Source organism: Lagenorhynchus albirostris, chromosome 4 (assembly GCF_949774975.1).
Source record: "Lagenorhynchus albirostris chromosome 4, mLagAlb1.1, whole genome shotgun sequence".
In the NCBI taxonomy this organism is placed as follows: domain Eukaryota; kingdom Metazoa; phylum Chordata; class Mammalia; order Artiodactyla; family Delphinidae; genus Lagenorhynchus; species Lagenorhynchus albirostris.
In genome coordinates, this window is record NC_083098.1 from 61,240,420 (window position 1) to 61,264,086 (window position 23,667).

Consider the following 23,667-nt stretch of genomic DNA (forward strand, 5'->3'; position numbering starts at 1 on the left):
TCTGCATTTGCTCACCGAACCTCACCAATCCTATCACTGCTGCGTTTATGCCGCTGTACACATGCTTGATTCTCTTTCGGAGACATATAAATCCATAGGTTTTAAGATTCTTACTAGTCAGATATATTCTTAGGCGTTTGATATGGGGTGTTGAGTCCACTTCGTTGAGCAAGGAGTAGCTCTTGTCTATTACAAATTTGGCTTATGGAAGGGTATCTGTGCTAATTTCCATCTCTGGTTTTATGCAGCACCCCAACTCACCTTTCCCCTTAAGCAAGCATAAGTTGGTTTTCTACATTTGAGACCCTGTTCTGTTTTGTAATTCAGTTCCTGTGTAGCCAAGTTTACATTCCGTGTAGTAGTGATATCTTATGATGTTTCTTTTTCTGTGTGACTTATTTCACTTAGAATCATCGTACCTGAATCCACTCATTATGCTGCTACGGGCCTGATGACATAGATTTCATTGCTGAGTGATATTGCATTGTACGTAAGTACCACAACTTCTTTATCCATTTTTCGCTTTCTGTGATATTGAACTTGTACCTTAAACGAGGTTCTTGTAAACAGAGCCGTCCCAAACTTTGGGGTGGCTGTGTCTTTTTGATTTTAATTTCCCTAAACTATAGGACCATAAGTGGAAGTGCCCTACGCTCTGTTGCTTTGTTTTGTAGATGATTCAGGAAACACCATACACTTCTCCAGAGTGGCTGTTGGCAATTTACATCCCGCCCATCAGCATAACAAGGCTCCCAGTTCTCCATGGCCTGTCCTGCCTTTCTGGATTTTACACTTTTTTCAGCTGGCCCTTTTGACCAGGGGCAGTGAGACTTCATTGTAGTGCAGATTTCCTTTGCAAGCTTGCTTGGTTGGCCAAAAAGGGCGTATGCGTTTTTTCCTGAATATATTCAGGAAAAAACGCATACGCCCTTTTTGGCCAAGTGCATCATTGTGGACGTTCTGCCTCTTGTCCTATGCTTTACATGCAATTCCAATCTACCTCCTGAAATCGGTTTCCTGCAATTCTGCCCCGCTTTCAAGTCCTCTTGGCAGCCTTACTTCAATATATTTTTGGACGATAGCTGTCATTTATAACTCTGCAGGTTTGTGAATGACAGTGCCCCTGAGCTCCTTTCTTCAACTCGCTTTCTTGTGAGCTGGCCGCAACACCGCAGGATTGCTTCGGGCCCTAGTGTGGTTCTGGCATGGCACACTGAGCCTTTGGTTAATTCCTCTGCCTGGTGGGAAATGAGAGTTAAATATGCCCGTGCAGACACCTCCAGCTAGTCTCTCATAGGTTCTACCTATTCCTGTTCATTTTCCACAGTAATTGCAAACTGGGCCAAACAGGATTTTAAAGGCACTGACTCTCCAAGTGGGGAGAGAGTTAGTAAAGCTTCTGGAATGTAGCACCCGAGTACCAGGGGACGAAAACTGAGACACATTTGAACACGTTTCCCGATCACACGGTGGATCATACTCTGGGTTCCACATGCATGTTTTAGCTGAAGGATGAATCCCTTAAACCTGGAGAGTTGAGACCCATGGAATGGGTACCATGCAATATGACTTCAAAGGGTCTGCATTTGCTCACCGAACCTCACCAATCCTATCACTGCTGCGTTTATGCCGCTGTACACATGCTTGATTCTCTTTCGGAGACATATAAATCCATAGGTTTTAAGATTCTTACTAGTCAGATATATTCTTAGGCGTTTGATATGGGGTGTTGAGTCCACTTCGTTGAGCAAGGAGTAGCTCTTGTCTATTACAAATTTGGCTTATGGAAGGGTATCTGTGCTAATTTCAATCTCTGGTTTTATGCAGCACCCCAACTCACCTTTCCCCTTAAGCAAGCATAAGTTGGTTTTCTACATTTGAGACCCTGTTCTGTTTTGTAATTCAGTTCCTGTGTAGCCAAGTTTACATTCCGTGTAGTAGTGATATCTTATAATGTTTCTTTTTCTGTGTGACTTATTTCACTTAGAATCATCGTACCTGAATCCACTCATTATGGTGCTACGGGCCTGATGACATAGATTTCATTGCTGAGTGATATTGCATTGTACGTAAGTACCACAACTTCTTTATCCATTTTTCGCTTTCTGTGATATTGAACTTGTACCTTAAACGAGGTTCTTGTAAACAGAGCCGTCCCAAACTTTGGGGTGGCTGTGTCTTTTTGATTTTAATTTCCCTAAGCTTTAGGACCATAAGTGGAAGTGCCCTACGCTCTGTTGCTTTGTTTTGTAGATGATTCAGGAAACACCATACACTTCTCCAGAGTGGCTGTTGGCAATTTACATCCTGCCCATCAGCATAACAAGGCTCCCAGTTCTCCATGGCCTGTCCTGCCTTTCTGGATTTTACACTTTTTTCAGCTGGCCCTTTTGACCAGGGGCAGTGAGACTTCATTGTAGTGCAGATTTCCTTTGCAAGCTTGCTTGGTTGGCCAAAAAGGGCGTATGCGTTTTTTCCTGAATATATTCAGGAAAAAACGCATACGCCCTTTTTGGCCAAGTGCATCATTGTGGACGTTCTGCCTATTTTCCTATGCTTTACCTGCAATTCCAGTCTAACTCCTGAAATCGGTTTCCTGCAATTCTGCCCCGCTTTCAAGTCCTCTTGGCAGGCTTACTTCAATATATTTTTGGACGAGAGCTGTCATTTATAACTCTGCAGGTTTGTGAATGACAGTGCCCCTGAGCTCCTTTCTTCAACTCGCTTTCTTGTGAGCTGGCCGCAACACCGCAGGATTGCTTCAGGCCCTAGTGTGGTTCTGGCATGGCACACTGAGCCTTTGGTTAATTCCTCTGCCTGGTGGGAAATGAGAGTTAAATTTGCCCATCCAGACACCTCCAGCTAGGCTCTCATTGTTTTTCCCTATTCCTGTTCATTTTCCGCAGAAATTGCAAACTGGGCCAAACAGGAGGTTAAAGGCACTGACTCTCCAAGTGGGGAGAGTGTTAGTAAAGCGTCTGGAATGTTGCACCCGAGTACCAGGGGACGAAAACTGAGACACATTTGAACACGTTTCCCGATCACACGGTGGATCATACTCTGGGTTCCACATGCATGTTTTAGCTGAAGGATGAATCCCTTAAACCTGGAGAGTTGAGACCCATGGAATGGGTACCATGCAATATGACTTCAAAGGGTCTGCATTTGCTCACCGAACCTCACCAATCCTATCACTGCTGCGTTTATGCCGCTGTACACATGCTTGATTCTCTTTCGGAGACATATAAATCCATAGGTTTTAAGATTCTTACTAGTCAGATATATTCTTAGGCGTTTGATATGGGGTGTTGAGTCCACTTCGTTGAGCAAGGAGTAGCTCTTGTCTATTACAAATTTGGCTTATGGAAGGGTATCTGTGCTAATTTCCATCTCTGGTTTTATGCAGCACCCCAACTCACTTTTCCCCTTAAGCAAGCATAAGTTGGTTTTCTACATTTGAGACCCTGTTCTGTTTTGTAATTCAGTTCCTGTGTAGCCAAGTTTACATTCCGTGTAGTAGTGATATCTTATAATGTTTCTTTTTCTGTGTGACTTATTTCACTTAGAATCATCGTACCTGAATCCACTCATTATGCTGCTACGGGCCTGATGACATAGATTTCATTGCTGAGTGATATTGCATTGTACGTAAGTACCACAACTTCTTTATCCATTTTTCGCTTTCTGTGATATTGAACTTGTACCTTAAACGAGGTTCTTGTAAACAGAGCCGTCCCAAACTTTGGGGTGGCTGTGTCTTTTTGATTTTAATTTCCCTAAACTATAGGACCATAAGTGGAAGTGCCCTACGCTCTGTTGCTTTGTTTTGTAGATGATTCAGGAAACAGCATACACTTCTCCCGAGTGGCTGTTGGCAATTTACATCCCGCCCATGAGCATAAGAAGGCTCCCAGTTCTCCATGGCCTGTCCTGCCTTTCTGGATTTTACACTTTTTTCAGCTGGCCCTTTTGACCAGGGGCAGTGAGACTTCATTGTAGTGCAGATTTCCTTTGCAAGCTTGCTTGGTTGGCCAAAAAGGGCGTATGCGTTTTTTCCTGAATATATTCAGGAAAAAACGCATACGCCCTTTTTGGCCAAGTGCATCATTGTGGACGTTCTGCCTCTTGTCCTATGCTTTACATGCAATTCCAATCTACCTCCTGAAATCGGTTTCCTGCAATTCTGCCCCGCTTTCAAGTCCTCTTGGCAGCCTTACTTCAATATATTTTTGGACGATAGCTGTCATTTATAACTCTGCAGGTTTGTGAATGACAGTGCCCCTGAGCTCCTTTCTTCAACTCGCTTTCTTGTGAGCTGGCCGCAACACCGCAGGATTGCTTCGGGCCCTAGTGTGGTTCTGGCATGGCACACTGAGCCTTTGGTTAATTCCTCTGCCTGGTGGGAAATGAGAGTTAAATATGCCCGTGCAGACACCTCCAGCTAGTCTCTCATAGGTTCTACCTATTCCTGTTCATTTTCCACAGTAATTGCAAACTGGGCCAAACAGGATTTTAAAGGCACTGACTCTCCAAGTGGGGAGAGAGTTAGTAAAGCTTCTGGAATGTAGCACCCGAGTACCAGGGGACGAAAACTGAGACACATTTGAACACGTTTCCCGATCACACGGTGGATCATACTCTGGGTTCCACATGCATGTTTTAGCTGAAGGATGAATCCCTTAAACCTGGAGAGTTGAGACCCATGGAATGGGTACCATGCAATATGACTTCAAAGGGTCTGCATTTGCTCACCGAACCTCACCAATCCTATCACTGCTGCGTTTATGCCGCTGTACACATGCTTGATTCTCTTTCGGAGACATATAAATCCATAGGTTTTAAGATTCTTACTAGTCAGATATATTCTTAGGCGTTTGATATGGGGTGTTGAGTCCACTTCGTTGAGCAAGGAGTAGCTCTTGTCTATTACAAATTTGGCTTATGGAAGGGTATCTGTGCTAATTTCAATCTCTGGTTTTATGCAGCACCCCAACTCACCTTTCCCCTTAAGCAAGCATAAGTTGGTTTTCTACATTTGAGACCCTGTTCTGTTTTGTAATTCAGTTCCTGTGTAGCCAAGTTTACATTCCGTGTAGTAGTGATATCTTATAATGTTTCTTTTTCTGTGTGACTTATTTCACTTAGAATCATCGTACCTGAATCCACTCATTATGCTGCTACGGGCCTGATGACATAGATTTCACTGCTGAGTGATATTGCATTGTACGTAAGTACCACAACTTCTTTATCCATTTTTCGCTTTCTGTGATATTGAACTTGTACCTTAAACGAGGTTCTTGTAAACAGAGCCGTCCCAAACTTTGGGGTGGCTGTGTCTTTTTGATTTTAATTTCCCTAAGCTTTAGGACCATAAGTGGAAGTGCCCTACGCTCTGTTGCTTTGTTTTGTAGATGATTCAGGAAACACCATACACTTCTCCAGAGTGGCTGTTGGCAATTTACATCCCGCCCATCAGCATAACAAGGCTCCCAGTTCTCCATGGCCTGTCCTGCCTTTCTGGATTTTACACTTTTTTCAGCTGGCCCTTTTGACCAGGGGCAGTGAGACTTCATTGTAGTGCAGATTTCCTTTGCAAGCTTGCTTGGTTGGCCAAAAAGGGCGTATGCGTTTTTTCCTGAATATATTCAGGAAAAAACGCATACGCCCTTTTTGGCCAAGTGCATCATTGTGGACGTTCTGCCTATTTTCCTATGCTTTACATGCAATTCCAGTCTAACTCCTGAAATCGGTTTCCTGCAATTCTGCCCCGCTTTCAAGTCCTCTTGGCAGGCTTACTTCAATATATTTTTGGACGAGAGCTGTCATTTATAACTCTGCAGGTTTGTGAATGACAGTGCCCCTGAGCTCCTTTCTTCAACTCGCTTTCTTGTGAGCTGGCCGCAACACCGCAGGATTGCTTCGGGCCCTAGTGTGGTTCTGGCATGGCACACTGAGCCTTTGGTTAATTCCTCTGCCTGGTGGGAAATGAGAGTTAAATATGCCCGTGCAGACACCTCCAGCTAGTCTCTCATAGGTTCTACCTATTCCTGTTCATTTTCCACAGTAATTGCAAACTGGGCCAAACAGGATTTTAAAGGCACTGACTCTCCAAGTGGGGAGAGAGTTAGTAAAGCTTCTGGAATGTAGCACCCGAGTACCAGGGGACGAAAACTGAGACACATTTGAACACGTTTCCCGATCACACGGTGGATCATACTCTGGGTTCCACATGCATGTTTTAGCTGAAGGATGAATCCCTTAAACCTGGAGAGTTGAGACCCATGGAATGGGTACCATGCAATATGACTTCAAAGGGTCTGCATTTGCTCACCGAACCTCACCAATCCTATCACTGCTGCGTTTATGCCGCTGTACACATGCTTGATTCTCTTTCGGAGACATATAAATCCATAGGTTTTAAGATTCTTACTAGTCAGATATATTCTTAGGCGTTTGATATGGGGTGTTGAGTCCACTTCGTTGAGCAAGGAGTAGCTCTTGTCTATTACAAATTTGGCTTATGGAAGGGTATCTGTGCTAATTTCAATCTCTGGTTTTATGCAGCACCCCAACTCACCTTTCCCCTTAAGCAAGCATAAGTTGGTTTTCTACATTTGAGACCCTGTTCTGTTTTGTAATTCAGTTCCTGTGTAGCCAAGTTTACATTCCGTGTAGTAGTGATATCTTATAATGTTTCTTTTTCTGTGTGACTTATTTCACTTAGAATCATCGTACCTGAATCCACTCATTATGCTGCTACGGGCCTGATGACATAGATTTCACTGCTGAGTGATATTGCATTGTACGTAAGTACCACAACTTCTTTATCCATTTTTCGCTTTCTGTGATATTGAACTTGTACCTTAAACGAGGTTCTTGTAAACAGAGCCGTCCCAAACTTTGGGGTGGCTGTGTCTTTTTGATTTTAATTTCCCTAAGCTTTAGGACCATAAGTGGAAGTGCCCTACGCTCTGTTGCTTTGTTTTGTAGATGATTCAGGAAACACCATACACTTCTCCAGAGTGGCTGTTGGCAATTTACATCCCGCCCATCAGCATAACAAGGCTCCCAGTTCTCCATGGCCTGTCCTGCCTTTCTGGATTTTACACTTTTTTCAGCTGGCCCTTTTGACCAGGGGCAGTGAGACTTCATTGTAGTGCAGATTTCCTTTGCAAGCTTGCTTGGTTGGCCAAAAAGGGCGTATGCGTTTTTTCCTGAATATATTCAGGAAAAAACGCATACGCCCTTTTTGGCCAAGTGCATCATTGTGGACGTTCTGCCTATTTTCCTATGCTTTACATGCAATTCCAGTCTACCTCCTGAAATCGGTTTCCTGCAATTCTGCCCCGCTTTCAAGTCCTCTTGGCAGCATTACTTCAATATATTTTTGGACGATAGCTGTCATTTATAACTCTGCAGGTTTGTGAATGACAGTGCCCCTGAGCTCCTTTCTTCAACTCGCTTTCTTGTGAGCTGGCCGCAACATCGCAGGATTGCTTCGGGCCCTAGTGTGGTTCTGGCATGGCACACTGAGCCTTTGGTTAATTCCTCTGCCTGGTGGGAAATGAGAGTTAAATTTGCCCGTCCAGACACCTCCAGCTAGGCTCTCATTGTTTTTCCCTATTCCTGTTCATTTTCCGCAGAAATTGCAAACTGGGAAAAACAGGAGGTTAAAGGCACTGACTCTCCAAGTCGGGAGAGTGTTAGTAAAGCGTCTGGAATGTTGCACCCGAGTACCAGGGGACGAAAACTGAGACACATTTGAACACGTTTCCCGATCACACGGTGGATCATACTCTGGGTTCCACATGCATGTTTTAGCTGAAGGATGAATCCCTTAAACCTGGAGAGTTGAGACCCATGGAATGGGTACCATGCAATATGACTTCAAAGGGTCTGCATTTGCTCACCGAACCTCACCAATCCTATCACTGCTGCGTTTATGCCGCTGTACACATGCTTGATTCTCTTTCGGAGACATATAAATCCATAGGTTTTAAGATTCTTACTAGTCAGATATATTCTTAGGCGTTTGATATGGGGTGTTGAGTCCACTTCGTTGAGCAAGGAGCAGCTCTTGTCTATTACAAATTTGGCTTATGGAAGGGTATCTGTGCTAATTTCAATCTCTGGTTTTATGCAGCACCGCAACTCACCTTTCCCCTTAAGCAAGCATAAGTTGGTTTTCTACATTTGAGACCCTGTTCTGTTTTGTAATTCAGTTCCTGTGTAGCCAAGTTTACATTCCGTGTAGTAGTGATATCTTATAATGTTTCTTTTTCTGTGTGACTTATTTCACTTAGAATCATCGTACCTGAATCCACTCATTATGCTGCTACGGGCCTGATGACATAGATTTCATTGCTGAGTGATATTGCATTGTACGTAAGTACCACAACTTCTTTATCCATTTTTCGCTTTCTGTGATATTGAACTTGTACCTTAAACGAGGTTCTTGTAAACAGAGCCGTCCCAAACTTTGGGGTGGCTGTGTCTTTTTGATTTTAATTTCCCTAAGCTTTAGGACCATAAGTGGAAGTGTCCTACGCTCTGTTGCTTTGTTTTGTAGATGATTCAGGAAACACCATACACTTCTCCAGAGTGGCTGTTGGCAATTTACATCCCGCCCATCAGCATAACAAGGCTCCCAGTTCTCCATGGCCTGTCCTGCCTTTCTGGATTTTACACTTTTTTCAGCTGGCCCTTTTGACCAGGGGCAGTGAGACTTCATTGTAGTGCAGATTTCCTTTGCAAGCTTGCTTGGTTGGCCAAAAAGGGCGTATGCGTTTTTTCCTGAATATATTCAGGAAAAAACGCATACGCCCTTTTTGGCCAAGTGCATCATTGTGGACGTTCTGCCTCTTGTCCTATGCTTTACATGCAATTCCAATCTACCTCCTGAAATCGGTTTCCTGCAATTCTGCCCCGCTTTCAAGTCCTCTTGGCAGCCTTACTTCAATATATTTTTGGACGATAGCTGTCATTTATAACTCTGCAGGTTTGTGAATGACAGTGCCCCTGAGCTCCTTTCTTCAACTCGCTTTCTTGTGAGCTGGCCGCAACACCGCAGGATTGCTTCGGGCCCTAGTGTGGTTCTGGCATGGCACACTGAGCCTTTGGTTAATTCCTCTGCCTGGTGGGAAATGAGAGTTAAATATGCCCGTGCAGACACCTCCAGCTAGTCTCTCATAGGCTCTACCTATTCCTGTTCATTTTCCACAGTAATTGCAAACTGGGCCAAACAGGATTTTAAAGGCACTGACTCTCCAAGTGGGGAGAGAGTTAGTAAAGCTTCTGGAATGTAGCACCCGAGTACCAGGGGACGAAAACTGAGACACATTTGAACACGTTTCCCGATCACACGGTTGATCATACTCTGGGTTCCACATGCATGTTTTAGCTGAAGGATGAATCCCTTAAACCTGGAGAGTTGAGACCCATGGAATGGGTACCATGCAATATGACTTCAAAGGGTCTGCATTTGCTCACCGAACCTCACCAATCCTATCACTGCTGCGTTTATGCCGCTGTACACATGCTTGATTCTCTTTCGGAGACATATAAATCAATAGGTTTTAAGATTCTTACTAGTCAGATATATTCTTAGGCGTTTGATATGGGGTGTTGAGTCCACTTCGTTGAGCAAGGAGTAGCTCTTGTCTATTACAAATTTGGCTTATGGAAGGGTATCTGTGCTAATTTCAATCTCTGGTTTTATGCAGCACCCCAACTCACCTTTCCCCTTAAGCAAGCATAAGTTGGTTTTCTACATTTGAGACCCTGTTCTGTTTTGTAATTCAGTTCCTGTGTAGCCAAGTTTACATTCCGTGTAGTAGTGATATCTTATAATGTTTCTTTTTCTGTGTGACTTATTTCACTTAGAATCATCGTACCTGAATCCACTCATTATGCTGCTATGGGCTTGATGACATAGATTTCACTGCTGAGTGATATTGCATTGTACGTAAGTACCACAACTTCTTTATCCATTTTTCGCTTTCTGTGATATTGAACTTGTACCTTAAACGAGGTTCTTGTAAACAGAGCCGTCCCAAACTTTGGGGTGGCTGTGTCTTTTTGATTTTAATTTCCCTAAGCTTTAGGACCATAAGTGGAAGTGTCCTACGCTCTGTTGCTTTGTTTTGTAGATGATTCAGGAAACACCATACACTTCTCCAGAGTGGCTGTTGGCAATTTACATCCCGCCCATCAGCATAACAAGGCTCCCAGTTCTCCATGGCCTGTCCTGCCTTTCTGGATTTTACACTTTTTTCAGCTGGCCCTTTTGACCAGGGGCAGTGAGACTTCATTGTAGTGCAGATTTCCTTTGCAAGCTTGCTTGGTTGGCCAAAAAGGGCGTATGCGTTTTTTCCTGAATATATTCAGGAAAAAACGCATACGCCCTTTTTGGCCAAGTGCATCATTGTGGACGTTCTGCCTCTTGTCCTATGCTTTACATGCAATTCCAATCTACCTCCTGAAATCGGTTTCCTGCAATTCTGCCCCGCTTTCAAGTCCTCTTGGCAGCCTTACTTCAATATATTTTTGGACGATAGCTGTCATTTATAACTCTGCAGGTTTGTGAATGACAGTGCCCCTGAGCTCCTTTCTTCAACTCGCTTTCTTGTGAGCTGGCCGCAACACCGCAGGATTGCTTCGGGCCCTAGTGTGGTTCTGGCATGGCACACTGAGCCTTTGGTTAATTCCTCTGCCTGGTGGGAAATGAGAGTTAAATATGCCCGTGCAGACACCTCCAGCTAGTCTCTCATAGGCTCTACCTATTCCTGTTCATTTTCCACAGTAATTGCAAACTGGGCCAAACAGGATTTTAAAGGCACTGACTCTCCAAGTGGGGAGAGAGTTAGTAAAGCTTCTGGAATGTAGCACCCGAGTACCAGGGGACGAAAACTGAGACACATTTGAACACGTTTCCCGATCACACGGTTGATCATACTCTGGGTTCCACATGCATGTTTTAGCTGAAGGATGAATCCCTTAAACCTGGAGAGTTGAGACCCATGGAATGGGTACCATGCAATATGACTTCAAAGGGTCTGCATTTGCTCACCGAACCTCACCAATCCTATCACTGCTGCGTTTATGCCGCTGTACACATGCTTGATTCTCTTTCGGAGACATATAAATCAATAGGTTTTAAGATTCTTACTAGTCAGATATATTCTTAGGCGTTTGATATGGGGTGTTGAGTCCACTTCGTTGAGCAAGGAGTAGCTCTTGTCTATTACAAATTTGGCTTATGGAAGGGTATCTGTGCTAATTTCCATCTCTGGTTTTATGCAGCACCCCAACTCACCTTTCCCCTTAAGCAAGCATAAGTTGGTTTTCTACATTTGAGACCCTGTTCTGTTTTGTAATTCAGTTCCTGTGTAGCCAAGTTTACATTCCGTGTAGTAGTGATATCTTATAATGTTTCTTTTTCTGTGTGACTTATTTCACTTAGAATCATCGTACCTGAATCCACTCATTATGCTGCTATGGGCTTGATGACATAGATTTCACTGCTGAGTGATATTGCATTGTACGTAAGTACCACAACTTCTTTATCCATTTTTCGCTTTCTGTGATATTGAACTTGTACCTTAAACGAGGTTCTTGTAAACAGAGCCGTCCCAAACTTTGGGGTGGCTGTGTCTTTTTGATTTTAATTTCCCTAAGCTTTAGGACCATAAGTGGAAGTGCCCTACGCTCTGTTGCTTTGTTTTGTAGATGATTCAGGAAACACCATACACTTCTCCAGAGTGGCTGTTGGCAATTTACATCCCGCCCATCAGCATAACAAGGCTCCCAGTTCTCCATGGCCTGTCCTGCCTTTCTGGATTTTACACTTTTTTCACCTGGCCCTTTTTACCAGGGGCAGTGACACTTCATTGTAGTGCAGATTTCCTTTGCTAGCTTGCTTGGTTGGTCAAAAAGGGCGTATGCGTTTTTTCCTGAATATATTCAGGAAAAAACGCATACGCCCTTTTTGGCCAAGTGCATCATTGTGGACGTTCTGCCTCTTTTCCTATGCTTTACATGCAATTCCAGTCTACCTCCTGAAATCGGTTTCCTGCAATTCTGCCCCGCTTTCAAGTCCTCTTGGCAGGCTTACTTCAATATATTTTTGGACGAGAGCTGTCATTTATAACTCTGCAGGTTTGTGAATGACAGTGTCCCTGAGCTCCTTTCTCCAACTCGATTTCTTGTGAGCTGGCCGCAACCCCGCAGGATTGCTTCAGGCCCTAGTGTGGTTCTGGCATGGCACACTGAGCCTTTGGTTAATTCCTCTGCCTGGTGGGAAATGAGAGTTAAATTTGCCCGTCCAGACACCTCCAGCTAGGCTCTCATTGTTTTTCCCTATTCCTGTTCATTTTCCGCAGAAATTGCAAACTGGGCCAAACAGGAGTTTAAAGGCACTGACTCTCCAAGTGGGGAGACTGTTAGTAAAGCGTCTGGAATGTTGCACCCGAGTACCAGGGGACGAAAACTGAGACACATTTGAACACGTTTCCCGATCACACGGTGGATCATACTATTGGTTCCACATGCATGTTTTAGCTGAAGGATGAATCCCTTAAACCTGGAGATTTGAGACCCATGGAATGGGTACCATGCAATATGACTTCAAAGGGTCTGCATTTTCTCACCGAACCTCACCAATCCTATCACTGCTGCGTTTATGCCGCTGTACACACACTTGATTCTCTTTCGGAGACATATAAATCCGTAGGTTTTAAGATTCTTACTAGTCAGGTATATTCTTAGGCGTTTAATATGGGGTGTTGAGTCCACTTCGTTGAGCAAGGAGTAGCTCTTGTCTATTACAAATTTGGCTTATGGAAGGGTATCTGTGCTAATTTCCATCTCTGGTTTTATGCAGCACCCCAACTCACCTTTCCCCTTAAGCAAGCATAAGTTGGTTTTCTACATTTGAGACCCTGTTCTGTTTTCTAATTCAGTTCCTGTGTAGCCAAGTTTACATTCTGTGTATTAGTGATATCTTATGATGTTTCTTTTTCTGTGTGACTTATTTCACTTAGAATCATCGTACCTGAATCCACTCATTATGCTGCTACGGGTCTGATGACATAGATTTCATTGCTGAGTGATATTGCATTGTACGTAAGTACAACAATTTCTTTATTCATTTTTCGCTTTCTGTGATATTGAACTTGTACCGTAAACGAGGTTTTTGTAAACAGAGCCATCCCAAACATTGGGGTGGCTGTGTCTTTTTGATTTTAATTTCCCTAAGCTATAGGACCATAAGTGGAAGTGCCCTAGGCTCTGTTGCTTTGTTTCTTAGATGATTCAGGAAACACCATACACTTCTCCAGAGTGGCTGTTGGCAATTTACATCCCGCCCATCAGCATATCAAGGCTCCCAGTTCTTTATGGACTGTCCTGCCTTTCTGGATTTTACACTTTTTTCAGATGGCCCTTTTCACCGGGGGGCAGTGAGACTTCATTGTAGTGCAGATTTCCTTTGCAAGCTTGCATGGTTGGCCAAAAAGGGCGTATGCGTTTTTTCCTGAATATATTCAGGAAAAAACGCATACGCCCTTTTTGGCCAAGTGCATCATTGTGGACGTTCTGCCTCTTTTCCTATGCTTTACATGCAATTCCAATCTACCTCCTGAAATCGGTTTCCTGCAATTCTGCCCCGCTTTCAAGTCCTCTTGGCAGCCTTACTTCAATATATTTTTGGACGATAGCTGTCATTTATAACTCTGCAGGTTTGTGAATGACAGTGCCCCTGAGCTCCTTTCTTCAACTCGCTTTCTTGTGAGCTGGCCGCAACACCGCAGGATTGCTTCAGGCCCTAGTGTGGTTCTGGCATGGCACACTGAGCCTTTGGTTAATTCCTCTGCCTGGTGGGAAATGAGAGTTAAATATGCCCGTGCAGACACCTCCAGCTAGTCTCTCATAGGTTCTACCTATTCCTGTTCATTTTCCACAGTAATTGCAAACTGGGCCAAACAGGATTTTAAAGGCACTGACTCTGCAAGTGGGGAGAGAGTTAGTAAAGCTTCTGGAATGTAGCACCCGAGTACCAGGGGACGAAAACTGAAACACATTTGAACACGTTTCCCGATCACACGGTGGATCATACTCTGGGTTCCACATGCATGTTTTAGCTGAAGGATGAATCCCTTAAACCTGGAGAGTTGAGACCCATGGAATGGGTACCATGCAATATGACTTCAAAGGGTCTGAATTTGCTCACCGAACCTCACCAATCCTATCACTGCTGCGTTTATGCCGCTGTACACATGCTTGATTCTCTTTCGGAGACATATAAATCCATAGGTTTTAAGATTCTTACTAGTCAGATATATTCTTAGGCGTTTGATATGGGGTGTTGAGTCCACTTCGTTGAGCAAGGAGTAGCTCTTGTCTATTACAAATTTGGCTTATGGAAGGGTATCGGTGCTAATTTCAATCTCTGGTTTTATGCAGCACCCCAACTCACCTTTCCCCTTAAGCAAGCATAAGTTGGTTTTCTACATTTGAGACCCTGTTCTGTTTTGTAATTCAGTTCATGTGTAGCCAAGTTTACATTCCGTGTAGTAGTGATATCTTATAATGTTTCTTTTTCTGTGTGACTTATTTCAGTTAGAATCATCATGCCTGAATCCACTCATTATGCTGCTACGTGTCTGATGACATAGATTTCATTGCTGAGTGATATTGCATTGTACGTGAGTACCACAACTTCTTTATCCATTTTTCGTTCTTTGTGATATTGAACTTGTACCATAAACGAGGTTCTTGTAAACAGAGCCGTCCCAAACTTTGGGGTGGCTGTGTCTTTTTGATTTTAATTTCTCTAAGCTATAGGACCATAAGTGGAAGTGCCCTAGGCTCTGTTGCTTTGTTTTTTAGATGTTTCAGGAAACACCATACACTTCTCCAGAGTGGCTGTTGGCAATTTACATCCCGCTCATCAGCATAACAAGGCTCCCATTTCTCCATGGCCTGTCCTGCCTTTCTGGATTTTACACTTTTTTCAGATGGCCCTTTTGACTGGTGGGCAGTGAGACTTCATTGTAGTGCAGATTTCCTTTGCAAGCTTGCTTGGTTGGCCAAAAAGGGCGTATGCGTTTTTTCCTGAATATATTCAGGAAAAAACGCATACGCCCTTTTTGGCCAAGTGCATCATTGTAGACGTTCTACCTCTTTTCCTATGCTTTACATGCTTTCCAGTCTACCTCCTGTACTCGGTTTCCTGCAATTCTGCCCCGTTTTCATGTGTTCTTGGCAGCCTTACTTCAATATATTTTTGGACGATAGCTGTCATTTATAACTCTGCATGTTTGTGAATTACAGTGCCCCTGAGTTACCTTCTTCAACTCGCTTCCTTGTGAGCTGGCCGCAACACAGCAGGATTGCTTCAGGCCCTAGTGTGGTTCTGGCATGGCATGCTGAGCCTTTGGTTAATTCCTGTTCCTGGTGGGAAATGAGAGTTAAATTTGGCCATCCACACACCTCCAGCTAGTCTCTCATTGGTTCTCCCTATTCCAGTTCATTTTCCGCAGATATTGCAAACTGGGCCAAACAGGAGGTTAAAGGCACTGACTCTCCAAGTGGGGAGAGTGTTAGTAAAGCTTCTGGAATGTTGCACCCGAGTACCAGGGAACGAAAACTGAGACACATCTGAACACGTTTCCCGATCACACAGTGGATCATACTCTGGGTTCCACATGCATGTTTTAGCTGAAGGAAGAATCCCTTAAACCTGGAGAGTTGAGACCCATGGAATGGGTACCATGCAATATGACTTCAAAGGGTCTGCATTTGCTCACTGAACCTCACCAATCCTATCACTGCTGCGTTTATGCCACTGTACACATGCTTGATTCTCTTTCGGAGACATATAAATCCATAGGTTTTAAGATTCTTACTAGTCAGATATATTCTTAGGCGTTTAATATGGGGTGTTGAGTCCACTTCATTGAGCAAGGAGTACCTCTTGTCTATTACAAATTTGGCTTATGGAACGGTATCTGTGCTAATTTCAATCTCTTGTTTTATGCAGCACCCCAACTCACCTTTCCCCTTAAGCAAGCATAAGTTGGTTTTCTACATTTGAGACCCTGTTCTGTTTTGTAATTCAGTTCCTGTGTAGGCAAGTTTACATTCCGTGTAGTAGTGATACCTTATGATGTTTCTTTTTCTGTGTTACTTATTTCACTTAGAATCATCGTACCTGAATCCACTCATTATGCTGCTATGGGCCTGATGACATAGATTTCATTGCTGAGTGATATTGCATTGTACGTAAGTACCACAACTTCTTTATCCATTTTTCGCTTTCTGTGATATTGAAGTTGTACCGTAAACGAGGTTCTTGTAAACAGAGCCGTCCCAAACTTTGGGGTGGCTGTGTCTTTTTGATTTTAATTTCCCTAAGCTTTAGGACCATAAGTGGAAGTGCCCTAGGCTCTGTTGCTTTGTTTTGTAGATGATTCAGGAAACACCATACACTTCTTCAGAGTGGCTGTTGGCAATTTACATCCCGCCCATCTGCATAGCAAGGCTCCCAGTTCTCCATGGCCTGTCCTGCCTTTCTGGATTTTACACTTTTTTCAGATGGCCCTTTTGACCGGGGGGGCAGTGAGACTTCATTGTAGTGCAGATTTCCTTTGCAAGCTTGCTTGGTTGGCCAAAAAGGGCGTGTGCGTTTTTTCCTGAATATATTCAGGAAAAAACGCATACGCCCTTTTTGGCCAAGTGCATCATTGTAGACGTTCTACCTCTTTTCCTATGCTTTACATGCAATTCCAGTCTACCTCCTGAACTCGGTTTCCTGCAATTCTGCCCCGTTTTCAAGTCCTCTTGGCAGCCTTACTTCAATATATTTTTGGACGATAGCTGTCATTTATAACTCTGCAGGTTTGTGAATTACAGTGCCCCTGAGTTACCTTCTTCAACTCGCTTTCTTGTGAGCTGGCCGCAACACCGCAGGATTGCTTCAAGCCCTAGTGTGGTTCTGGCATGGCACACTGAGGCTTTGGTTAATTCCTCTGCCTGGTGGGAAATGAGAGTTAAATTTGCCCGTCTAGACACCTCCGTCTAGTCTCTCATGGGTTCTCCCTATTCCTGTTCATTTTCCGCAGAAATTGCAAACTGGGAAAAACAGGAGGTTAAAGGCACTGACTCTCCAAGTGGGGAGAGTGTTAGTAAAGCGTCTGGAATGTTGCACCCGAGTACCAGGGGACGAAAACTGAGACACATTTGAACACGTTTCCCGATCACACGGTGGATCATACTCTGGGTTCCACATGCATGTTTTAGCTGAAGGAAGAATCCCTTAAACCTGGAGAGTTGAGACCCATGGAATGGGTACCATGCAATATGACTTCAAAGGGTCTGCATTTGCTCACCGAACTTCACCAATCCTATCACTGCTGCGTTTATGCAGCTGTACACATGCTTGATTCTCTTTCGGAGACATATAAATCCATAGGTTTTAAGATTCTTACTAGTCAGGTATATTCTTAGGCGTTTAATATGGGGTGTTGAGTCTACTACGTTGAACAATGAGTAGCTCTTGTCTATTACATATTTGGCTCATGGAAGGGTATCTGTGCTAATTTCTATCTCTGGTTTTATGCAGCACCCCAACTCACCTTTCCCCTTAAGCAAGCATAAGTTGGTTTTCTACATTTGAGACCCTGTTCTGTTTTGTAATTCAGTTCCTGTGTAGCCAAGTTTACATTCCGTGTAGTAGTGATATCTTATGATGTTTCTTTTTCTGTGTGACTTATTTCCCTTAGAATCATCGTACCTGAATCCACTCATTATGCTGTTATGGGCCTGATGACATAGATTTCATTGCTGAGTGATATTGCATTGTACGTGAGTACCACAACATCTTTATCCATTTTTCGCTTTCTGTGATATTGAACTTGTACCGTAAACGAGGTTCTTGTAAACAGAGCCGTCCCAAACTTTGGGGTGGCTGTGTCTTTTTGATTTTAATTTCCCTAAGCTATAGGACCATAAGTGGAAGTGCCCTAGGCTCTGTTGCTTTGTTTTTTGGATGTTTCAGGAAACACCATACACTTCTCCAGAGTGGCTGTTGGCAATTTACATCCCGCCCATCTGCATAACGAGGCTCCCAGTTCTCCATGGCCTGTCCTGCCTTTCTGGATTTTACACTTTTTTCAACTGGCCCTTTTGACCGGGGGGCAGTGAGACTTCATTGTAGTGCAGATTTTCTTTGCAAGCTTGCTTGGTTGGCCAAAAAGGGCGTATGCGTTTTTTCCTGAATATATTCAGGAAAAAACGCATACGCCCTTTTTGGCCAAGTGCATCATTTTGGACATTCTGCCTCTTTTCCTATGCTTTACATGCAATTCCAGTCTACCTCCTGAACTCGGTTTCCTGCAATTCTGCCCCGTTTTCAAGTCCTCTTGGCAGCCTTACTTCAGTATATTTTTGGACGATAGCTGTCATTTATAACTCTGCAGGTTTGTGAATTACAGTGCCCCTGAGTTACCTTCTTCAACTCGCTTTCTTGTGAGCTGGCCGCAACACCGCAGGATTGCTTCAGGCCCTAGTGTGGTTCCAGCACGGCATGCTGAGCCTTTGGTTAATTCCTGTTCCTGGTGGGAAATGAGAGTAAAATTTGCCCGTCCAGACACCTCCAGCTAGGCTCTCATTGGTTCTCCCTATTCCTGTTCATCTTCCGCAGAAATTGCAAACTGGGCCAAACAGGAGGTTAAAGGCACTGACTCTCCAAGTCGGGAGAGTGTTAGTAAAGCGTCTGGAATGTTGCACCCGAGTACCAGGGGTCGAAAACTGAGACATAGTTGAACACGTGTCCCGATCACACGGTTGATCATACTCTGGGTTCCACATGCATGTTTTAGCTGAAGGAAGAATCCCTTCAACCTGGAGAGTGGAGACCCGTGGAATGGGTACCATGCAATATGACTTCAAAGGGTCTTCATTTGCTCACCGAACCTCTCCAATCCTATCACTGCTGCGTTTATGCCCCTGGACACACGCTTGATTCTCTTTCGGAGACATAGCAATCCATAGGTTTTAAGATACTTACTAGTCAGGTACATTCTTAGGCGTTTAATATGGGGTGTTGGGCCCATTTCGTTGAGCAAGGAGTACCTCTTGTCTATTACATATTTGGCTTAAGGAACTTTATCTGTGCTCATTTCAATCTCTGGTTTTATGCAGCACCCCAACTCACCTTTCCCGTTAAGCAAGCATAAGTTGGCTTTCTAAATTTGAGACCCTGTTCTGTTTTGTAATCCAGTTCCTGTGTAGCCAAGTTTTCATTCCGTGTATTAGTGATATCTTATGATGTTTCTTTTTCTGTGTGACTTATTTCAGTTAGAATCATCATACCTGAATCCACTCATTAGGCTGCTACGCGCCTGATGACATAGATTTCATTGCTGAGTGATATTGTATTGTACGTAAGTACCACAACTTCTTTATCCATTTTTCGCTTTCTGCGATATTGAACTTGTACCGTAAACGAGGTTCTTGTAAACAGAGCCGTCCCAAACTTTGGGGTGGCTGTGTCTTTTTGATTTTAATTTCCCTAAGCTATAGGACCATAAGTGGAAGTGCCCTAGGCTCTGTAGCTTTGCTTTTTGGATGTTTCAGGAAACACCATACACTTCTCCAGAGTGGCTGTTGGCAATTTACATCCCGCCCATCAGCATAACAAGGCTCCCAGTTCTCCATGGCCTGTCCTGCCTTTCTGGATTTTACACTTTTTCCAGATGGCCCTTTTGACCGGGGGGCAGTGAGACTTCATTGTAGTGCAGATTTCCTTTGCAAGCTTTCTTGGTTGGCCAAAAAGGGCGTATGCGTTTTTTCCTGAATATATTCAGGAAAAAACGCATACGCCCTTTTTGGCCAAGTGCATCATTGTGGACGTTCTGCCTCTTTTCCTATGCTTTACATGCAATTCCAGTCTACCTCCTGAAATCGGTTTCCTGCAATTCCGCCCCGCTTTCAAATCCTCTTGGCAGCCTTACTTCAATATATTTTTGGACGATAGCTGTCATTTATAACTCTGCAGGTTTGTGAATAACAGTGCCCCTGAGCTCCTTTCTTCAACTCGCTTTCTTGTGAGCTGGCCGCAATACCGCAGGATTGCTTCAGGCGCTAGTGTGGTTCAGGCATGGCACGCTGAGCCTTTGGTTAATTCCTCTTCCTGGTGGGAAATGAGAGTTAAATTTGCCCGTCCAGACACCTCCATCTAGTCTCTCATGGGTTCTCCCTATTCCTGTTCATTTTCCGCAGAAATTGCAAACTGGGCCAAACAGGAGGTTAAAGGCACTGACTCTCCAAGTGGGGAGAGTGTTAGTAAAGCGTCTGGAATGTTGCACCCGAGTACCAGGGGACGAAAACTGAGACACATTTGAACACGTTTCCCGATCACACAGTGGATCATACTCTGGGTTCCACATGCATGTTTTAGCTGTAGGAAGATTCCCTTCAACCTGCAGTGTTGGGACCCTTGGAATGAGTAGCATGAAGTATTGCATTAAACTTTCGGCAGTTGCTCAGCAAAGCTCACCAATCCTCTCAGCCCCAAGTGTCCAGCCTTATGTCTTATCCAGCTGTGGGTTTATATGTGGTCATTCCAGGTTGCATCACAGCCCCTGAGCGAATTTTGTAAGAAGTTTTCTCTCTTTCATTGTTTCTGCGTTTTGGTTTTAAAATTTATTTCTATAATGGGGTTTAGCTCATTTTCACTGCTGTGTTTGTGCCGCTCTACACACACTTGATTCCCTTATGGAGATATATCAATACATGGGTTTTAAGATTCTTATTACTCAGATATATTTCTCTGCGGTGTATAGGGTGTATTGAGGCCAGTTCATTGAGCAAGGTGTAGATCTTGTCTAATACCTATTTGGTTTATTGAACGGTATCTGTGCTTATTTCAAACTCTGGTTTTATGCATCACCCCACCTCTCCTTTCCCCTTAAGCTGACATAAGTGTGTTTTCTAAATGTGAGACACTGTTCTGTTTTGTAATTCATTTTTTGTGCAGCCATATTTATCCTCCCTCTATAAGTGATATCTTATGATATGTTTCTTTTTCTGTTTGACTTATTTCAAGTAGTATTATCGGACCTAAATCCACTCTTTATCCTTCTACTAGCCTTATTACATTGATTTCATGGTGAAGAGATATTCCATTGTACATAAGTACCACATTTTCTTTATCCATTTTTCTCTTTCCTGGGATATTTAAGGTGTACTGAAGTTGAGGTTCTTGTAAACAGAGTAGCCCTAAAATGTGGTGTGCTTGTGTCTTGTTGATTTTTAGACTTCCCTAGATATACTCCCGTGATTGGAAGTGCCCTATACTCTGTAGCTCTGTTTTTTAGATGATTTAGGAACCACCATACACTTCTCCAGAGTGGCTCTCGGCAGTTCACACACTGTCCATCAGCGTATAAAGGCTCCCTGTTCTCCATGGCCTGTCCTGCATTTCTGGTTTTTACAATTTTTTCGGATGGCCCTTTTGACCGGTGGGAAATGAGACTTCTTTGTTGTGCACATTTGCATTGCTTGCTTGCTTGGTTGCCCATAAAGGGCGTATGTGTTTTTTCCTGGATATATTCGGGAAAAAACGCATACTCCCTTTTGGGCCAACTGCATCATTGTCGAAATTCTGCCGCTTTTCATGTGCTTTAAAGACGAGTCCAATCTATCTCTTGAAATCTGTTTCTTGCAATTCTGTCTTGCATTCAGATCCTCTTCTTTGCCTTACCTCAACATATTTTTGGACGTTAGTTTTCATTTATAACTCTGCAGGTTTGTGAATTGCAGTGACCCTGAGCTCCATTTTTTAAGTTGCTCTTTTGTGAGCTGGCCTCAAAGCCGCAGGATTGCTTCAGGCCCTATTTTGGCTCCGGCGAGGCGGGCTGAGCCTTTTTTTAATTCTTATTCTTAATGGGAAATTAGAGTGACATGTGCCCGTCCAAACCCCTACAACTATTCTCTCATTGGTTCCCCCTCTTCCCGTTCATCCTCCTCACAATTTGCAAAATGTGTGAAACAGAAGTTTAAATGTGCTGATTCTCTAAGTGGGGAGATTCTAAGTAACATGGCTGGAATGATGAACAGGAGCACCAGGAGAGGATAAATGAGGTGCATTTTAGACACATCTCCCGATCACATGGTGTACAGTCCTCTGGGTTTTCCATGCATGTTTTAGCTGTAGGAAGATTCCTTGAACCTGCAGATTTGGGACCCATTGAATGGGTACCAGGTAGTATTACTTTAAAGGGTGTGCATTTCCTCACCCAACCTCACATTTCTCTTAGCGCGAACAGTTTCCAGCCTTATGTCTCATCCTGCTGTGGGTCTAGATGTGTTCAATCCATGTTGCATCACCGTCCCTGAGGAAACGTTGTAAGAGGTTTTCTCTGTCTCTCTGTCGTTTATTTTTTGCAATTTATCACTATATTGGTTACAGCTGATTTTCAAAGCTCTATTTCTTGCTGCTGTACATCCACTTGATTCACGTACAGAGAGACATCAATAAATTCTTTTTCAGATTCTTACCAGTCATAGATATTCTTTTCCGGTGACTTGAGTGTGCTGAGTGCAGTTCTTTTAGCTACCGTGTAGGCCTTGTTGATTATCAGTTTGGTATTTGGAATGGTATCTTTGCTAATTTCAACCTCCTGGATGATGCCTCACCCCCCCCACCTTTCCCGTTCAGCAGCCTTACGCGTGCTTTCTACATATTTGACTATGTTTTTGTTTTGTAATTTATTTCATGTGTAGCCACTTTGGATTCCACCTTTAAGTGATATCTTATGATATGTGCCTTTTTCTTTTTGAATTCTGTCACTTAGAATGATCATACGTAACTCCTCCGGAGTTGTTACAACTGGCCATATCTCATTGATTTCCAGGCTGAGTAATATTCCACTCTACATAAGTACCACATCTCTATCCATTTTTTCCCTCCAGAGACATTTAAGTTCTATCCTAGTCGAGGATCTTTTAAACAGAGAGGCAGTAAACATTGGGGTGCCTGTGTCCTCTCGATTTTTGTTTTTCCCAAGATATACGCCCATGAGTGCAAGTGCCCTATGCTCTGTAGCTCATTTTTTAGATGCTTTAGTAAACACAATACACTTCTCCAGAATGGCCGTTGGCAATATACATTTCCACTATAAGCCTCACAGGGCTCCCTCTTCTCCTTGCCCTGTCCTGCATTTCTGGTGTTTACACTTTATGAGGATGGCTCTTCTGACTGATGCGAAGTGATATCTTTTGTAGTATTGATTTCCAGTGCCCACCTGTTTGGTTGGCTAGAAAAGTGTATGCCCTTTTCTTGAATATATACAGAAAAAAACGCATACAGCCTTTTTGGCCAACTGCAATGTTGGCAATGTTCAGCCCCTTTTCTTGTGCTTAATGGCGAGTCCTTTCTACCTCCTCAAATCCCTTTCCTGCCATTCTCCCTTGCTTACCAATCCTTTTCTCTGACTTTCCTCAAGACATTTTTCAGTGATAGATATTTTCAACTCTGCAGTTTCATGAATTTTACTGCCCCTGAGTTCCATTGTTCAACTTGTGTTTATGGGAACTGGCCACAAAGCAGTGGGATTTCCTCAAGCCCTATACTGTTTCCATGGGCAACCCTAGCCTTTGGTCAAT